Below are 18751 nucleotides of genomic sequence, written 5' to 3'. Positions count from 1 at the left end.
TCTTAATTCTGCTATGATTTATTGTCAATTTTTCAACAGAAGAAAACCCTCAATTAATAAAAACAAAGATAAATTTTTCACCATCCAAGTTTCACAGATAGGTTGAATTCTCTCCAAGGTCACCGTTGGGTTAAGGGCTAAAAGCTGCTGCTGCTTTAGGGCATATATGTGATTTTCATTCAGGGTCACCCAAAATAGAAGTAGGAAAAAAGTGTGGAGGTCTGAAGACAGGCCTGAAAATTGACACATAGTACTTCAGTCATTCCATCTGAGATAAATCAATCACAGGATGACACCAACTTCAGGAGACCAGGACAAATGTAGTCCAGTCATACATCAAGAAGATGAAAAAACAGAGAGGACAACCAGCAGACTCTGCCACAAAGGACACACCGTACTTTCCCCACATTTCTCCTTCCCATTCCCCCTTTCATGTGATGTTTGTTTTATTTTGTTTTAAAAGTCAATTTTTCTTGCAGATCTGTTCCTCCTGGGTACTCTCTCAGTCTATTGGAAAATCTTAGAATACTAGGATTTTCAGAGGAAATTGTACTTCAAGGTGCAATAATTACACAATTCGAAGGCTTTTTTTATTATCCAGGTATAATTGGGCTACAGTATTACTTTTAGGTGTACAACACAGGGGTTCGACATAAGTGTGAAGTGCCAGAAGTTCACCACAATAAATCTGCTTATCATCTGTCACCTTAGAAAGTTAATACAATATCATTGACAATATCATATTCTCTATGCTGTATGTGATATCCCCCTAACTTATTTTACAACTGGAAATTGGTACTTCTTAATCTCCTACACCCATTTTGCCCCAACCCCTACCTTTCTGGCATCTGCCAATCTGTTCTGCATCTATGAGGCCGGGTTTTGCTTGGAAGACATTTTAAGCATCATATAATACAAACAAATGCTGGGAGATTATTCAGAGGTAAGAAAAATGCAAGTATATATGATCCCGTGTATTGTCCAAGTTGGTCTATTATTCTGAAATTTTATTAGGTAAAATAGTTCTTGAAATAGTGTTCCATTTGCCAAATCAGAAATTAACTTTGTATAAAATTGTTGAAAAGATCATTTCTTATCTCAGGTATGTATATACATATGCACATGCATATATTACTTTATTTTTGCTTTTGATTCTAAATCACAAAGATTTACTTTTCTATACTTAGACAAATTAGTAGATAACAAAATAGTCTCTGAAACCCACAATATGATTATCAGGTAACCTTCTAATATTACCCAGGCAGAAGTAGCAATTTTGTGCAGCGAAGATGGCTATCCATCAGATTATTCTACTGTAATATCTCTGCTATGACCAGTGAGACCCAAATAATTATGTCTTCTGTAAGTTAGATGGTGGAAGGGGGAATCAGTTTTTATAAGCTTTTATTTATCAGAACATTTAATCTTGAATAAATATTAGATATCAGAACTTTATCTCACTTGTAATGACCTCGAATAAAAATGAAGATGTAAGAATAAGGTTAAAATGAGTTGTTGATACAAAGAAAAAAAGTCTGCTGCCAGGAAATCAGTTCCAGAGAACTGATTGGCCTGAAGCCCATTTTTACTTCATCCAGGGCAGAGGTGTATTAATAAATGCTTATTTTAGTGATTTGTTTAGTCTGTCTTTATAACCATGTGTTTTTTTTTATTTAATAGGGAATAGTGAGTGCTTTTTTTATAATTATAAGTAGAACACATTCTCTTAGATCTACTTAGCATTGATAATTTTATCACCGTGTCTGCGTCAGCTTTCTTTCTCCTTTTTCTTTTTTTTTTTTTTAAGATTCTATTTTTAAGTAATCTCTACACTCAATGTGGGGCTTGAACTCATAACCTCGAGTTCAAGAGTCACACGCTCTATCAACTGAACCAGGCAGGTGCTCCTGTATCAATGTTTCTTAATCTTTTTTGGGAATCACCTGAAATTTGGTAAAAGCTATGTACTCTTTCCCTAAAAAAAAAAAAAAAAAGTACACAAATAGAAATTTTGCATAGAATTTTGAGGTTTCTACAGACACCCCAATATTCTTCCAGAAGGACCCTTAGAGTTCAAGCTGGAAAACTCTTGAAAACCCTGCTTCCTCTACAATTTCATCTAATGGCAAAGGAATCTGAGTGTAGGGATACCCTTTCTCTACATGATACATCTCTAATTTGTTCATTATGCTGGTCTCTCTGCTAGGAAAATGATCTTGCTGCTATTTTCTTATTCATTCATATATATATATATATATATATATATATGAATATATGTTCATATATATATATTTAAAGATTTTATTTATTTATTTGAGAGAGAGAGAGAGAGCTCACACAAGTGAGGGGAGAGGGCAGAGGAAGAGAGAGAAGCAGGAAGCCAGACACAGGGCTTGGTCTCAGGACCCTGAGATCATGACCTGAGCCAAAAGCACATGTTTGACTGAACCACCCAGGTGCCCCAGGATGAATATACATTAACCACATCTTTTTATTCTAGTCTAGTTCTCACTGATTCAAACAGCGGAAGTAAGTGATACTGTGGATCATCCAAAATAAGGCAGTATTCACAAGTTTACATGACATCTGTTTGAAGCAGTTTAAACCCTAATTGTATTTTAATTACTATTACTGTTAAATTATGTACATTTCTCAGCATATATCACCACAGAAGAGACAGAAGTGTGTTAGATCCCAAAGCTGAGATCAAAGAAGTACTAAGCTCCCACTTTCTGAAGAGATAACCCCCAAATGACATCAGAATCCTCTCTGCAAGATTTACTAAGAGATCAGAACTAGCCCTAGAAGGCTTGCAGAGTAGTAACAGCACAGCATTGCCTTAGCCTACTGAATATCCAGACCTAGCCACACGGCTGTGGAAGCAAGAGCAATTTGGCCTCCCCGTCTCTCATTCCCTCAGTAAAATTGAAATAATAGTGACTATGAGAGTAGTGCTTCAATAGTTCCACTTAGCACATGGTAAATGCTCAGTGGTGTTTATATCTAGCATTTTGTAAGTACTCACTACATCCTATGCTTCAAGGTCTTCCTTTTTAAATTTCTATTTCACATGGCTATTGTAAAGATTAAGGACCAACATAGATCTGAATAAATATAAAAGTACCTGGCCTTTAGTGAGTAGGCAATAAATGCATTATTCCTTCCATAGTTCATACAACCATCACGCCACGCGCATGCTTGTGTGTGTGCACGTGTGTGTAAGTATGTGTAAAAAACTGAGTAGAAAGAGATGCAGTTGGAGGTGTGGATGTGGTGAGCCCTGGGGAAAGGGAAGTGTGTTCTTTGCTGAGAATAATTCCACACAGGGAAAAGTTGTTCATACACCTGCAAAACAGATTGAGAGGGGGGGCTCCGTTAGAATCACTCAGAGATGAAGGCTCCCCAGAAGGGGCAGGGACTCCATTTCCCTAGCGAATGCTAGTTTAGCAAAAGACTTGCTGATGTGCCATGTTCCCAATATTCTTCCCCAGTCCCTGCAGTGTCTGAGCATCCTTTATGTATCACCTCCAATGATTCTCCAGCTTTCCCTAACTCTCAAACCAGATAAGATCTCTTGAATAGGCACACATTGCTTTTCTTTATAGACCTTACCAAAGTTGACACTTACATATTTATTTTGGGTCTGTTTGTTTAATGATTATCTAGCTTAATAAGACATAAGTTTCATTAAGACAAAGAGTCTATTTTTGTATTTCTAGTGTCTAGCCCAGTGACTTGCCCTTAGTTAAGTATTTGATAAATTTTGGGTAAATAAATGATACAAATTGGAAGATAGAAAAATCAATGTTCCCGTGTTGAAAAGGTTCCCATGATCCAAAAGAAGCATAGTACTAGATTAGTTTAGCTATGAAAGAAAAAGATTAATTCTGGTAAAATGATCATAGGAGGTTTATGACATATGTATAGGATTAGAATGAGAATTTGAAGAAAGATGGATGGCAATCAACAAATTGAAGGGGAGAGAAATCTAAGAAAACGTATGTGTGCTAAATATACTGGATTGTGAATAAGTGGATTTGGGAAAGAAGAGAGTAGATTGATTGGGAAAAGAAAAGATACATCTATAATTGTGAGGAATTTGTCATAATAGGTCCCCTTCGATGTGATGCTAATTATTTGGATAATTTCCCATAGAGAATGGTTAGATATTGCAGTTTTTAAGCTGAGAAGGGCATAAGATACATATCAGACAAAGTTTAGTATAGAAAACCAAAGCTAGTTTGATTATTTTGAGCAGAAAGTAACTTAAAATTGCTGGAAGAGTTGGAGAAGTGAGCTCCATATTGGGCCTCCAGAGCTGGCTGTAAAATGTTCCTCAAAACCCAAGAAGCTAGAAAATAGACACAAACTCTGCAGAAAAGTTTTAAAACTGGTGCAGAAAAAAATTCACATCAATATGACTGATTGTAAGCAGAAACCAGACAGGTCAAACATATAAAATGTCTCCATATTATTCCTGCTTTTCAAATATCACATTATTGCCTATAATTGGCAAAACCTAATATGTATCAAGGAACCCAGCAGTAGAGCTTGGTTGGTTGAACACATGATGTACTAGGAGGATGGGGTGCACCCAGAGAGGATATGGAAGCTCCCCCAACCTCCCCACGTTACACTGTGCATCTCTTCCATTTGGCTGTTCCTGGAATGTATCCTTTATAATAAACTGATAATACAAGCTGGATCTTGAATTTTCTGAGAAAAGCATATGAGTTCCTACCAGAGCTTCTTGCAATGAAATACACCAGCAGCTGCAATCCAGTGCAATCCTGTCACACCTTCATGATGTTCCCTTGGCCAGGAATATACTAAGAATACACTGTCTCAAGAATAGAAGCACGCAGCAAATTATGGCAAGACGGAGCCACATAAAATACTCTCTCGATTTTCATGACAAATATGGTAATTCTGTGCTAGCCAGCAGAACTACTTTCTTTGTTGTATGGATATTTAGAAACACACAGATTGGAATAGAATGGAACCTATCCTCGGTTGATAGAGTCACCACAAAGGAGTGAAAACATTAGTAACCATTATAGTCGCTGTAACACAGAATTGTTACAAAACCAACTTGCCAGCTAAGCACTCTTACTACTTATTATAGAATAATTGAAGCAATAAAGTACATTTGAAACCTTAAAAAAACTAGTATCAAAGAAATCTAAGAAATGTAGTCTTGGCTTATCTCAGTCTCTCTCTCCATACTATACTTTGTCTCACCACACTGTTGGGAGGAAGACGTGGAGTTTGCTAGGGTCAACCCACAACACCTCTCAAGGAAGTTTTTTTGTTTGTTTGTTTTTAATTCACTGTCAACTTACCAGTTGACTTGAAGTTAAGAGATTGATTTAATGAAGTTGGTGAGGGAGGGAAGTCACCAGTTGCTTACCCGCAGTCCATGTGTCTACATAAACGTTATGCTTTCAAATAAGACAGAAAATCAAGCTGACCTAACAGATGACTTTCTCTTTTCAGAATTGGTATATAAATGTATTCCCTTTAAAGTACATAATCAGTATGTTTAAAAAATTCTTTAGAAGTTGAACTTGGACTGTGGCAACATTTCAATTCTTAGTTAGAGGCGAGATCAAAAGCTCAGTATACGCTTTGAGTTGTTTTCCACTGAAAGAAGGAAGAGGTAGAGAAATGTGGGCAAAAAACATAACATTTGAAAGTATACAAAGATATGGCTTTAGCTTTTAAAAAAACTCCAAATATCTGAGGTGATCACTAAAATCTCGTGTTTTAAAATATTATTACAAAAATATTGCCTATTAGTTTTACACTTCCAAGAACAGCATCCACATTTGGTTAATCACCAATAATCCATTCATCTAGTTGATGTATAGCCATGGCCAGTCCACTGCCTACACTCCAGCCTACATTTTGCTTTTTACAGTCCTTCCATTTGGAAGTGAAAGTCAGGATCCTTGCCAATAAAACAACCACCTCCAATGTTTTCAATATTGCTACCATCACCCTGGCAACACAGAAGACAGGACATAAATAGTTGCTCTGCCAAACATATCTCTTGCCTTGTTTTACCGTGGGAGTTAGAGTTGTCAAGGCAAGTTTATACCAAAGTTAAAAGTAAATTTTGACTTATCAATGGCAAGATTTTCTAAAAAGTGCATCCACATTTTATGTAGACCATTAAGTGGAAGTGTAAATAAAATATAAACTCTATGAGTACCAAGAAAATACTTGTCTTGTTCCCCAGTACTGAGTAGGAGTAGATGCTCTATAATAGTTAATGGATTATTTTTGTTCAATAGAGGCATAGGTTTCTCAAGTACATACAGATTCTCAAGTACATACAGATTGACATGATTTACATTACTGTGATGGTAGCATTAAAATATCTTCTTTTAAGATTTTTTTTAAATGTTTAAGTGATCTCTCTGCCCATTGCTCATCTCTCGGCTTGAACTCAGAATCCAGAGATGAAGAGTCACGTGCTCCACCAACGGACCCAACCAGGTACTACTAACACACCTTTTAAAAATCATAGTCCAGAATATGTTTTAGTTGACAGAATTATATATGCGTGCAGTGATTTAATGAATTCATTTCAGCTGAATTGTCTCATACAATCGGACATAATATGATAGGATTCCATTGATGCTCTTGACACTGAACTGTGTACTTTTTATACATGTTGTAGCATTGTAAACCTTCCCACCCAGTGCCACGTGCTATAGGTATTTTGGAGATAAAACCTAGACCTTAATGCAACAGCAGGATCGAGCAAGTTTACTCAGTTTGTCGGAGGAGGGCAAGACATGAACTCCGTTCATCAAACCCTGTACTCCTTTTACTCCCCATACTGCCTCCCTTGGTCTCTCTCCTCAGGCTACAGAGCTGTTTGGGCTTTTCTGGAGTTAAAAAGTCAAAAATCACACTGTTGTGGTAACCTGGTTTCACTTTCTTAGAATACCTGCCACCATCTCTCCCCAGTAGTGATCTGGGCACGTTTTCCATAATTCATAAATTTCCCGCTTAAAAAGAAGAAGGGCCATGGGAAGTAGAGTAGTCTGGGATTTCCTGCATGTTTATTGAGGATCTCTTTGAAATTAGAACTGGCTTTTGGAAATGGTTTGAGAGAAACAATGTGTATGGTAGATTTTGTGTCACCCTAGAATGAGCCTAATCTGATATTCAAGAAGTCATTAAATGAGAGCTTAATGGGGGGAGGGGGGATAATGAAATACATCACTGAGCTCCCCAGTGAGGAAATATTGTGGCACAGTAGACAGAACTTGACATTTGGAATCCGATTCCAGCTTGAATCTTGACTCTGTTACCTACCAATTTTTCTCACTTGGATAAATAATTTAAAGCCTGATTTCTCTTCTCTGTAAAATGGTAAATTAAAATATCTGGCTTTCAAGGCTGTTGGGAATTTAACTGCTAGCATGTGGAAGCACTCCAAAGGTAAGAAAGTGCTACATTAATATGTTGTGACAATAACATATCGCTATTATTAGTGTTGGTCCCAGACAGAACACGGAATATTTAATCCAATGTCCTAATTGCACATAAAAGAAAACTGAGTCATAGAGGAGTGAAGTGAGACAAAGATTCCCAATAAACATGAAATAAAAAGAAATTTGAAAATAGATACAAGCCATCATTGCCTATCATCTGTGTATGCCAGTACATTGTCTCATCATATCTACAAGATTTAAAATGACAGCCCTTGCTTTTTGTACTTTGGCTAATGTGCTCTGAACGACTGAATATGAGAGAACAGCTGGTTACAAGTGCTACTCTTCTGTCCAGACTGGGAAGCCCCATATACGAAATAACAAATATTTGTGTAGGAATTGTGTTGTTTAAATAGAATGAGGTTGAGGAACCTCGGTGGCCTCAGTGTTGAACGTCTCCCTTCGGCTCAGGGCGTGATCCCGGGGTCCTGGGATCGAGTCCCACATCGGGCTCCCTGTTCAGGGTGGGTGGGTGGGGTGTGGTCTGCTTTTGCCTCTCCTTCTGCCTGCAGCTCCCCTGCTTATGGTCTCTCTCTCCCTTTCAAATAAATAAATAGATAATAAATAAATAAATAAATAAATAAATAAATAAATAAATAAAATCTTAAAAAAAATAATAGATCTAATTATCTCTCAAATGCCCCATCTCCAAATGTCATCATATTGGTGGTTAGAGCTTCGACATAAGAATTTTGAAGAAACATCATCACAGTGCATAACAGTGGGAAATAGTGATTGGCTATTGAAATTTAATGGAGATTAATAAATGTGTCTATTAAAAAAGAACACAAGGTCCCTAACAAGGTGACTACCTAGCAAGTACATTTACTTCTCCTTCTCTAAGCCTCTATGAAAGATCAAAGAAATACAAATATTAAAAATTCAATTTATTACTGGAAGACTATAAAAGATAAAACTACACACATAAAAAAAAACAAAGCTAGGGGTGCCTGGGTGGCTCTGCCGGTTAAGCATCTGACTTTGGCTCAGGTCATGATCCCGGGGTCCTGGGACTGAGCCCGACACAGTCTGAGCCTGCTTCTCCCTCTCCCTCTGCCCTTCCTCCCCCACTTGTGCTTGCACAGTCACTCACTCTCAAATAAATAAAAATCTTAGAAAAAAAAAAAAAAACGGAAACAAAGCTAAATCCAAGCTATCACTCCCACCAACAGCAAAGAATGGTAAGAGATTCTGGAAGTCAGAAAGCAGAGTAGTGGATAATGAAGGAAAACTAAGCTGAGAAACTTGCAACCCTTACAGGTAAAATGGATTTTATTTATTTATTTATTTTAGATTTTATTTTATTTATTTATTTATTTATTTATTTATTTATTTATTTATTTATTTGACAGAGAGAGAGAGAGAGAAAGAGAGAGAGCCCGCGAGAGCACAAGCAGGGAGACAGCAGGTTCCCCACTGGGCAGGGAGCCCGATGGGGCTCGACCCCAGGACTCTGAGATCATGACCCGCAGGCGTCCTAAAATGGACTTTAAAAGGGGTGTGAGTGCAGCCCGGGTGGCTCAGCGGTTTAGCGCCAACTTCAGCCCAGGGTGTGATTCTGTGGTCCCGGGATCGAGTCCCACGTCGGGCTCCCTGCATGGAGCCTGCTTCTCCCTCTGCCTGTGTCTCTGTCTCTCTCTTTCTCTGTGTCTCTCATGAATAAATAAAATCTTTTTTAAAAAATAAAAATAAAAATAAATAAATAAATAAATAAATAAATAGGGTGTGAGACACCCTGGGAGGCCCTTCAACTAATCCCAAGTTAGAGACCTTGGAAACTGGGAGGATGGCCAGCTAGTAAAAGAAGAGAAAAACATAAGGACTTCTGCAAGAGTCAGTGACTTCAGCATTAGTTGGGGGACTTGGCTGAGCCAGGGGTCACCAGTGGCCTCAGGGCCCCAAGATGCTCCCCCAGGCCAGTCGGGACCTGGTGTGACCAGGTGGCTGCCTTCCTTCCCACCTCATGCCGGAAGCAAGACACATAGTGGGTTGCCTCATTTCCGATATTTTAAGGGTCAAATTCTCTCGATGCTGCTCCTGAGGAGAAGACACGGGTGGGCCGCAGGGGCCTGGAGCTCCCTAGCGGGATGGGGAAGGCCGTGGGCCACGGGGTCCTGGAGCTCGCTGGCGGGATGGGGAAGGCCGTGGGCCGCAGGGGCCTGGAGCTCGCTGGCGGGATGGGGAAGGCCGTGGGCCCGGAGGGCCTGGAGCTCTGGGGGGGCTGCGAAGGCCGTGGGCCGCGGGGAGGGGGTGGGGGTCCTGGAGCTCGCTGGCGGGATGGGGAAGGCTATGGGCCACGGGGTCCTGGAGCTCGCTGGCGGGATGGGGAAGTCCGTGGGCCGCCGGGGGCCTGGAGCTCGCTGCCGGGTTGGGGAAGGCCGTGGGCCGTGGGGAGGGGGTCGTGAGGGCCTGGAGCTCTGGGGGGCTGCGAAGGCCGTGGGCCGCGGGGAGGGGGTGGGGGTCCTGGAGCTCGCTGCCGGGATGGGGAAGGCCGTGGGCCACGGGGTCCTGGAGCTCGCTGGCGGGATGGGGAAGGCCGTGGGCCGCGGGGGGCCTGGAGCTCGCTGGCGGGATGGGGAAGGCCGTGGGCCACGGGGTCCTGGAGCTCGCTGCCGGGATGGGGAAGGCCGTGGGCCACGGGGTCCTGGAGCTCGCTGCCGGGATGGGGAAGGCCGTGGGCCACGGGGTCCTGGAGCTCGCTGGCGGGATGGGGAAGGCCGTGGGCCGCGAGGGCCTGGAGCTCTGGGGGGGCTGCGAAGGCCGTGGGCCGCGGGGAGGGGGTGGGGGTCCTGGAGCTCGCTGGCGGGATGGGGAAGGCCGTGGGCCGCGAGGGCCTGGAGCTCTGGGGGGGCTGCGAAGGCCGTGGGCCGCGGGGAGGGGGTGGGGGTCCTGGAGCTCGCTGGCGGGATGGGGAAGGCTATGGGCCACGGGGTCCTGGAGCTCGCTGGCGGGATGGGGAAGGCCGTGGGCCGCGGGGGCCTGGAGCTCGCTGGCAGGATGGGGAAGGCCGTGGGCCGCGGGGGTGGGGGCCGCGAGGGCCTGGAGCTCGCTGGGGGGCTGCGAAGGCCGTGGGCCGCGGGGACGGGGTGGGGGCCTGGAGCTCACTGGCGCTGCGGGGCTGCGAAGGCCTCGGTCCGCGGCCGGTCCCGCCTTCCAGCAGGGGGCGCCCGACCGTCGCGGGGCGGCGTCAGGTCGCGGCCACACCCGGGGACCGGGGCTGCGGCGGCCACGGCGCTCGCTGCTCTGGCTACGGAGCCACCCTGCACTCTCTGCGGCTGTACTTTTAAGGCCAACTCCCGAGTGGCGGCAGAACGTTCTTTAGTTGAGACGCAGGCTTCCCCGGCGGCTCCGGAACGTGCCGCCCCTCCAGGCGAGGCCTCCCAATGGGGAAGGTCGCAGAGACGCCGAGGTCGGCCACGGCTCCAAGGGCTCGTTCGTTCACGCGCATGTTGTTGACCTCAGGACTGCATCAAGTCCATTTTCCATTCTCTCCACTTCTCTAGTTTTTAAAAAATGCTAAAGCCTCCAGGATCGCGGTGATCGAGTCCCAGAGCCGGCCTGCCTGAGGGCCCCGCGGGTGCCGGGGCGGCGCCCTGCTCGGTTCTCGGGGACGCGAGCCCTTCTCCAGGCCACGGGGAGCTTCGAGCTCTCAGCCGCTGCTCCGCAGACCTTGTTCACGTTAGGTCGACATTTACATTAATTTTTTGTGCAGAAATTAATGCTAAGACTTAAATTGTCATTAGAGAAAAAAATAAAGCTAATATGCTGATTTTATAAATAAGAAATTTGTGATGTAGATAGGATTTGTTGAAAATTATACCCAATTCGTAAAGGAGAAAGGACTAGAAGTTAATGCTTCTTCGCGTTTCCTTGTACCCTTTGTCTTAACAAATAGTTTCACAGCTCATTTTATCAGGAGGCTTTGGGGAGATTCGGGAATTATCTGATGCCAGGTGAGAAAAATCCCTCTGCTAGCTTTCTCCACTGCCTGTTTCTAGATTTAAATTGATCTGATTCCCACCTTGTGGAGGTTATTATCAGAGAGATGACCTTTTTGTTACCGCAGAGTACATTGGTCAAGATCAAAGCCAATGGAGTCAGACCTTATTTTCAATTTAGGCTCCTTGTTTTATTATATCTTGTGCAAATTAATCTCTCGCATCCCAGTTTGTCTGTCTTTAGCAGGGGACAGTGGCGGTAACTCTTTCATGGATCTAGTTTGAGGTTGAATCAGCTAGCGTGTTTCTATTGTAGGATGAGGCCTAGGGAATGACACTGTTAGTTATCGTCATTCTCTCACTGAGATCCCAATCATCCCTGCAGGGCTCATCTGCTTATACTATAGTGTCTAATCTGTAGAAGGTGAATACAAAATATTAAAATGCAATTGTGGAGGTGCCTGGGTGGCTCCATCGGTTGAAGTCATGGGTCTGGTCATGATCTCCGGATCCTGGGATTGAGCCCTGCGTTGCTGGGCTCCATGCTTAGCGGGGGTTCTGCATCTCTCTCTGCCCCCACCCCCGTGTTCCTCGCTCTCTTTCTCTCCCCCTCTCTAAAACAAATCTTTCCAAAAATCAAAGGCAGGTTGTAAATCTCAAGTGTTGAATCTCTATATCCTCACAAGTGTATACACAATGAAACTGAGTAATGGATGAGAGAAGATTGCACTGGTGGAAATAGAGCAAAAAAGTTTACTACAAGTAGCTATGTCAGTGAGGAAAGAATGTATTAGTGCATTAGTAGTGAATTGGGACTCAGTAAATTTAATTTACACTAATGGCTTATAATGCGTAAGACTTTCACTCCATTAAAAAAAGTTTCTGAAGCATTTAAATTTCCTTATTTTATTTTCATTGGAATACACTAAGAAAATATTTACATATTCATATAGAAACTTAAAAGTTACCTTAAATTCCACCATCTGGAGAGCACTAGTTAAGTGTGTGTGTGCATGTATGCTCCGTAAACTTTAAAGATAACATTTTGATATACATCCTTTCATACTTTTATCTATACATCCATAAAGATTTGAAGAGAGTTAAGGAGTGGACCATATGGCTAACAAAGACAACAGTGTTTAAGGGAGAGAAAACAGTAAGTGCAAAAGCCCTAAATTGGGAACATGCCTAGTATGTTCTAGGAACAGTGAGGTATGTAATGTAGTGGGAGTGGATGGGTGAAAAAAAAAAGTGCAAACCAAAAAAAAAGGTAGCTAGTTAGACAGTTGAAGGTGATGGTAGCTTACATTAGAGTGGGGGCAGTGGAATCAGGAAAACTGTGATATTTTGGGGATAGATAACTTGATATATTTTGAAATTACAGACAAAAAGTGTTATTGGTGAATTCAGAATGAGGTGTGCTGAAAGAGGGCAGCCAAGTGTGATTCCAAGGTTTGTGTGTGGATCATCAGAAGACTGGAGCTGCCATCTGCTGAGTTTGGAAAGAATACAGGGGAAGCAGGTTTGGTCGGGTTCGGGGAGATATCAGGGGCGCCGTTCTGAATAGGTTAAGCTTGAGAGGCATAGTACAATTCCAAGTGGAGGTGCAGGGTGTGCATATGTTAACCTAGAATTCAGTGGAGAAATTTAGGCTGGAGCTTTAAACTTGGGGGCGGGCCATTAACACATAGGTGGCTCTTAAGTTACAAGAATGGAAAAGGTCACCCAGGGAGGATAGACAGAAAAAGAGTTTCAAGGTCTGAGGTGTGGGGCACTTCAAACTCCGAGAGTTTGGAGACAAGCCCAAGAGGCTGAGAGGTTGTCCTTGGGAAGTTGGGAGAAAATTGAGAAAGCCTGTGATTGAAGTGTTCTAAGGAGGGAGTGACAAAGCGTGTTAAGTGCCGTCGTCTGTCATTCAAATTGGCCAACTGAGAACGAACTGATGGATTCAGCAAGGTGCACGTCATTTGCTGCCTTCCATTCTGATAGGGAACTCGTTGTTCAAATACCTCCTCGTGGAGAAGCAGGTTCTCCCCCTGCCTATGTCTCTGCTTCTCTCTCTCCATCTCTCATGAATAAATTAAAATTAAAAAAAATACAAATACCTCCTCATTCTCACCTAATGACTTGCTACTTATTTCGAAGTGAACACAGAAACAGAGAGAAGACCATTTAGGCAATCCCATCTGGGCCTTGGCGGGAAGGATACCCTCTCTCCTGTTACATGGAGGGACTCTCTGTGCTCTTAACTGTAGCCAACCTGCCTTCTTGGTCAAGAGCCCAACCCCTCTTGACAACCCAGGGATATCACTTCAGCAGTACCCGCTTCCAGCACTATTGTTTTCTCCATATTTTGATATTCTCATCAGCATATACATGTCTACAAATAAGTTTATGGGTCAGGCGAATATATACTTTTTTAATGAAATGGTTCAATAATTATCACTGTTCGTGTACATTCATAAAATCTTGGATCTTCAGTTATTCTTTTAGTATCAGAATCCATCTGTGTTGAGATTTAACATGCTTTTAAGCATGGAGAAAGTCACTGTCCTATTTCTGAGTTGCGTCTAAGCATATACATAACTACAAATTTAGAATATTGGTTTGCAAATTATCACAACTGTCTGGTGATTGACCAAGATTTTGACGGCATAGAACTGGAGTAGAAGAGCACCATAATTTTCTGGTTTCGGGAACGGCTGCCATAAAGCATTATCTCTAATTTCACTATCACTTGCACCCGGAGTGGCCTGAACCTCTCTAGTACACAATTCCTTCAGGCAAAGTATCTCAGATATATTTTATGAGGGGCAAAGAGGTTACTTGCAGTTGTAGGAACTGGGCTGGGGAGTAGAATTAGAATAGTGATTGATGCCAGTTTCTTTTCTCGGGTTTAAGTTCATGGAAGGGTATCAACATGCAAACAGCTCGTTGCAGTGCAGTGTGATTACTTCTTTAATAGGGCATATATGGGAACATGTAGAAAGGACAGACAACCCAGCTTAGGAAGTAAGGGAATTTGATCAAAAGGACACTTACACATAGGGGATGAGGAAGATGGTGAAGGAGCCAAGAGGAAGGAATTAGGGAAAATCTGAGGCCTCATGGAAATAAAGACCCATGGTTCTGTTTCTGGACCACAAAGTGAAAAAAACAGAAGCAGAAGTTAATAGAAATGGCAAGCTCAGTCGGTTGGACATCTGACTCTTGATTTTGGCTTGGGTTAGGATCTCGGGGTCATGAGATCGAGCCCCATGTTGGGCTTTACTCAGCGGTCTGCTTGAGGATTTTCTCTCCCTTTGCCTTTCCCCTGGCTTTCACTCTGTCTCTCTCTCTGTACATAAATAAATACAATTTTAAAAAATAGAGAAGAGAGAAAGAGAAATGGGAAAGTAAAATCAACATTCCAGATTCATAGAAAAAAAAATGAAAACCAAATTTAAAGGTAGAGATTGAACACATTGACCTCAGAGGTCACAAAGAAGTTGATTTGAAAACCTTTATTACCAAGCACGAAGTATTGCATGAGAAGCCATCTACTGAGGAACCCCTTCCTTAGAAGACATTTGTTAACCAGAAGGAAAGGAAGGTAGAGGACAAAGAGGGCAAGCCAAGCAGGAAGGGAAACGGATACAACACTCTGAGTGCAGAGAAAGAAAAGCAGACCTTCTCCGCCTTCTAATGGCCAGATTTTTTTAAGTCTTAAGATTATAATGTCGCTTCTGGCAGTTGCTTGAGCTAAAACTGGCTTGTCTGCATGAGGTCCCAACAATATCTTTAAATGTGAAAGCAATTAATCAATAACCACAGTAGTTAATCCACATAATGTCAAACCATCAAGTCCTTTACTGAATGGAGGGAACGTTTTGGCATCCGCGATCCATCCCATCTTCAACCGCCCAAAGAATTGATTTTGAATCAGAGGTGCTTTAGGCAGATCGTGAAATTGTGAACTACATTTACTGCTCGAAGCTGCCAGGATGCAATGCGCCGAGCCTCTAGATTGTAGAGCTCCTCCAGGGGACAGGGCCAGCCTTGGCAGCCACGTGAAGTCGGCTGCTTGCCCAGAGTGCCCGAGGCTTCACCCTTCTGTGCCCATTTATTTCTTCTTTGGCTTCTATCTCCTCTCCTCCTGTCAAAACCTTTTTTTTCTTCCCCAGAGAGGGCCTCATGTCAGTCAATTATATTTTAATTTGGGTTCAGATAAGTGTGTTCTTTAGCCCAGGGTTACTTTGCATTTTGAGTCTGAGCATAAATGTTCTTCAGAGAATTTCAGGAATTAACAAGTAGGAAAGCTTTGTACGGTCAGAGAAGATACTTCCCAGGGTCTCCAAAGTCGTGCACCCCATAGATTCCAAATCTAGCTGAATTTAGGAACCTGCTAGTGAAAGAAGTCTCATAGGAACAGAGAATTATTGTTCTTTAGCAGTGGTGACACCTGTTAGTGATAACCTGCCCCCAATCCATTTTCCTGTTCTTCGTAACAGCACCCAATTTTTCCTTTAAAGGATTGCTAACCCCTCACTCTGTGGTTTGGGTAGGGGTAACTCCAACCCTGGCTCCCAGAAGGAGCCTACGATTCCAGCCTAATTAATTTGAGTGTCAAATTTTCCCAGATTCTGCAATTAATTCATCAGTAGGCAAACAGGAAGAGTCAGGGAAGCAGAGGCACATTGACATGGTCTGGGCAGGGCAAGGCCGGGACCATGGACCTCGGGGCTTTGGGACTTTGCCTGGGGTTAGAGGGGAAAGGAAGGTCTCCATTCTCCTGAGCTGCTGAGTGGGACACACGGTAGAAGGAATCACTTGCCATAAGAGGAGCAGCATGTCCCGTGATAGAGCCTGGAAAGGAAAGTGAAGACAAGAAACAGGAGAAGGTGTTTACAAATCCTCATCATCTCGTTTGCGCCGCCGGTCTTTGCAGCTACCTGCAGGAATACTTTTTAGTCAGCTTTGGTTTTATTATTGACAACTACATAAAGCATCGAGGTATTCCAGTTTCTGGTTGATGGTGCTCCCTGAGGAAGCCTGGGATGACGTGCCGACCGCACTGAGGACGCCACCCCTAAGGACACCAGACTGCCACCCTGCCTCCCCTGCTACCCTAAAACTTCTCCCCACGCCCCGCCAGCCCCAAAGCCTGATTTATTTTTGATGTTTATTTAACAGACATTTATAAAGTCATTGTCATTGTCCCAACTGCTTTACAAATATTGACTCTTAGTTTGTCTGACAATCCTGTGAGGTACTTTCTCTTCTCTGCTTGGTTTTGTAGTTGAGGACATTGGGCCAAGATCACAAAGCTTGGGAGCAGAGGCAGGGAGAGAACTGGGAATGGCTAATCCTTTTTTTTAATAAAGATTTTATTTATTTATTTATTTATTTATGATAGACACAGAGAGAGAGAGAGAGGCAGAGACATAGGCCGAGGGAGAAGCAGGCTCCATGCAGGGAGCCCGACGCGGGACTCGATCCCCGGACCCCGGGGACACGCCCAGGCCGAAGGCAGCCGCTCAACCCCGGAGCCTCCCAGGCGTCCTGCCTAATGCTTTTTAAAGCACTTATATCAATGTTCCTCAACCCTGTCTTCACATGAACCTCTAGGGAGTTGTTAAAAAACAAACAAACAAATAAATAATTCTCAGGGCTCAGACCAGAGATTCTGGTTTAAATGGTCTGCCCTGGGACCTGGACATCAGCATTTTTGAAAGCTTTATAGGTGGCTCGAATATGCATTTCTTATCAAACCACCTATTTGCAAAAAAATCAACAATTACCTGGTCCAGGCTCTGAGTATCCAACAAGGAGCTCACTCCAAAGCCCCATTGGCTTCTATATTTTCACTACGAAACAATACTTTTAAAGAGTTATTAAGACAATCCATTGTGATATATGTATATAATAAATTTAAGTTATGGATGATATTTGCTAGGATTGGAGATGGGGCTAGGGTTCATGAAACAATGAATGCACCTAATTGTGATACGGAGGGCAGCAAGAGCATAGGTATTTAGATTTAAATAATTGCAAATGACTCCGTTGTAGCTGCTTCTTCATGCTAAACAGAAAGTAAAATGGGATTCTTTTCCATGCAAGATTTGTACCCGGCCCATATAAATTTAATAGCAGTAAAATACCATTCACTTGCATAGTTTCTGTCTCTGAGGAGTATAGACTAGTACAAACTTGGTCTTCTCCTTTGTGTCTCGACTCTAAAATGAGACAAGAAATAATGCGTAACTTTATTTTCCACTTCCTACTCTCTCATTACCATCCCCAATCTCTGAACTTTTGTGTAGTTTTGAGGGGTCACAGATCCATTAAGCTTGCAGAGACACGTATTGGTAAAAGGTAGGAGTGACATTGTGAAGACCTCTCAAAAATAATGGAGAAAATATTTTGCTTTTTAATATCTCTGGTTACATTGCTTCTAATGCATTAATTTCCATCGTAGCTTGAACTATTCGTGTAGCATATTTAATACTTTCTAGTCCTCCTTCCATTTGCCCTTCAGATTTCTTTAAATGTTATCCTTACAGTTCAGTGTAATTTCTGAGATTTACGTGTACAAGGGAGATCCTAAGCACTCAGGGCTGCTTGATTTCTAATTTATTTTTCTTCAGGGGAAATGAGAAGCTGTTTTCCTGAAATAGTAAAGTATCACTTAAGCTTTTTTAAATCATAAGAATTAATGTGAGATCAGCAACTATATCCATATTTCAGATAAACATCCTAGTCTAAATGTTGTAGTTTCTTTCATTGTTTTTATTGTGTTTTTAAAGGAGTTTTTTCCTAAATAGAACCAACAAATTCTTTTAAATTTTTGCTAAGTTCACCACACTTTAGTGATACCTGCCATCCTCATCTATTCCTCATGCTTTTCATAAATCACTACAACTTTTTAAAAAAAAAGATTTTATTTATTTAGTTGAGAGAGCACAAGCAAGCACAGGGTGGGTGAGGGGCAGAGCGAGAGGGAAAAGCAGACTCCTCCCCTGAGCAGGACACCCCAAGCCCCCACACGGGACTCCACCCCAGGGCCCTGGGATCACCACCTGAGCTAAAGGCAAACATTTAACCAACTGAGCCACCCAGGTGCCCAATCATTTTGCCTTTCAAATAAATACATTTCAATACGTAGAAAGACATTGAGTTATTGATTAAATTGGTGAACATAGAAAATAATCTTTCCGTGTTCTCATTGTTGACAGCAGAAATATATTAGCTTTATTAGTTATTCCCTAATTAGAGAAAGTTCATCAGTGAGGGAAAAGTAACATTCACTCCTTTAAATTAGCAATA

Source organism: Canis lupus, chromosome 18 (assembly GCF_003254725.2).
Source record: "Canis lupus dingo isolate Sandy chromosome 18, ASM325472v2, whole genome shotgun sequence".
Lineage (NCBI taxonomy): Eukaryota > Metazoa > Chordata > Mammalia > Carnivora > Canidae > Canis > Canis lupus.
The sequence above is the reverse complement of the archived record's forward strand: the minus strand, read 5'-3'. Positions refer to the sequence as shown.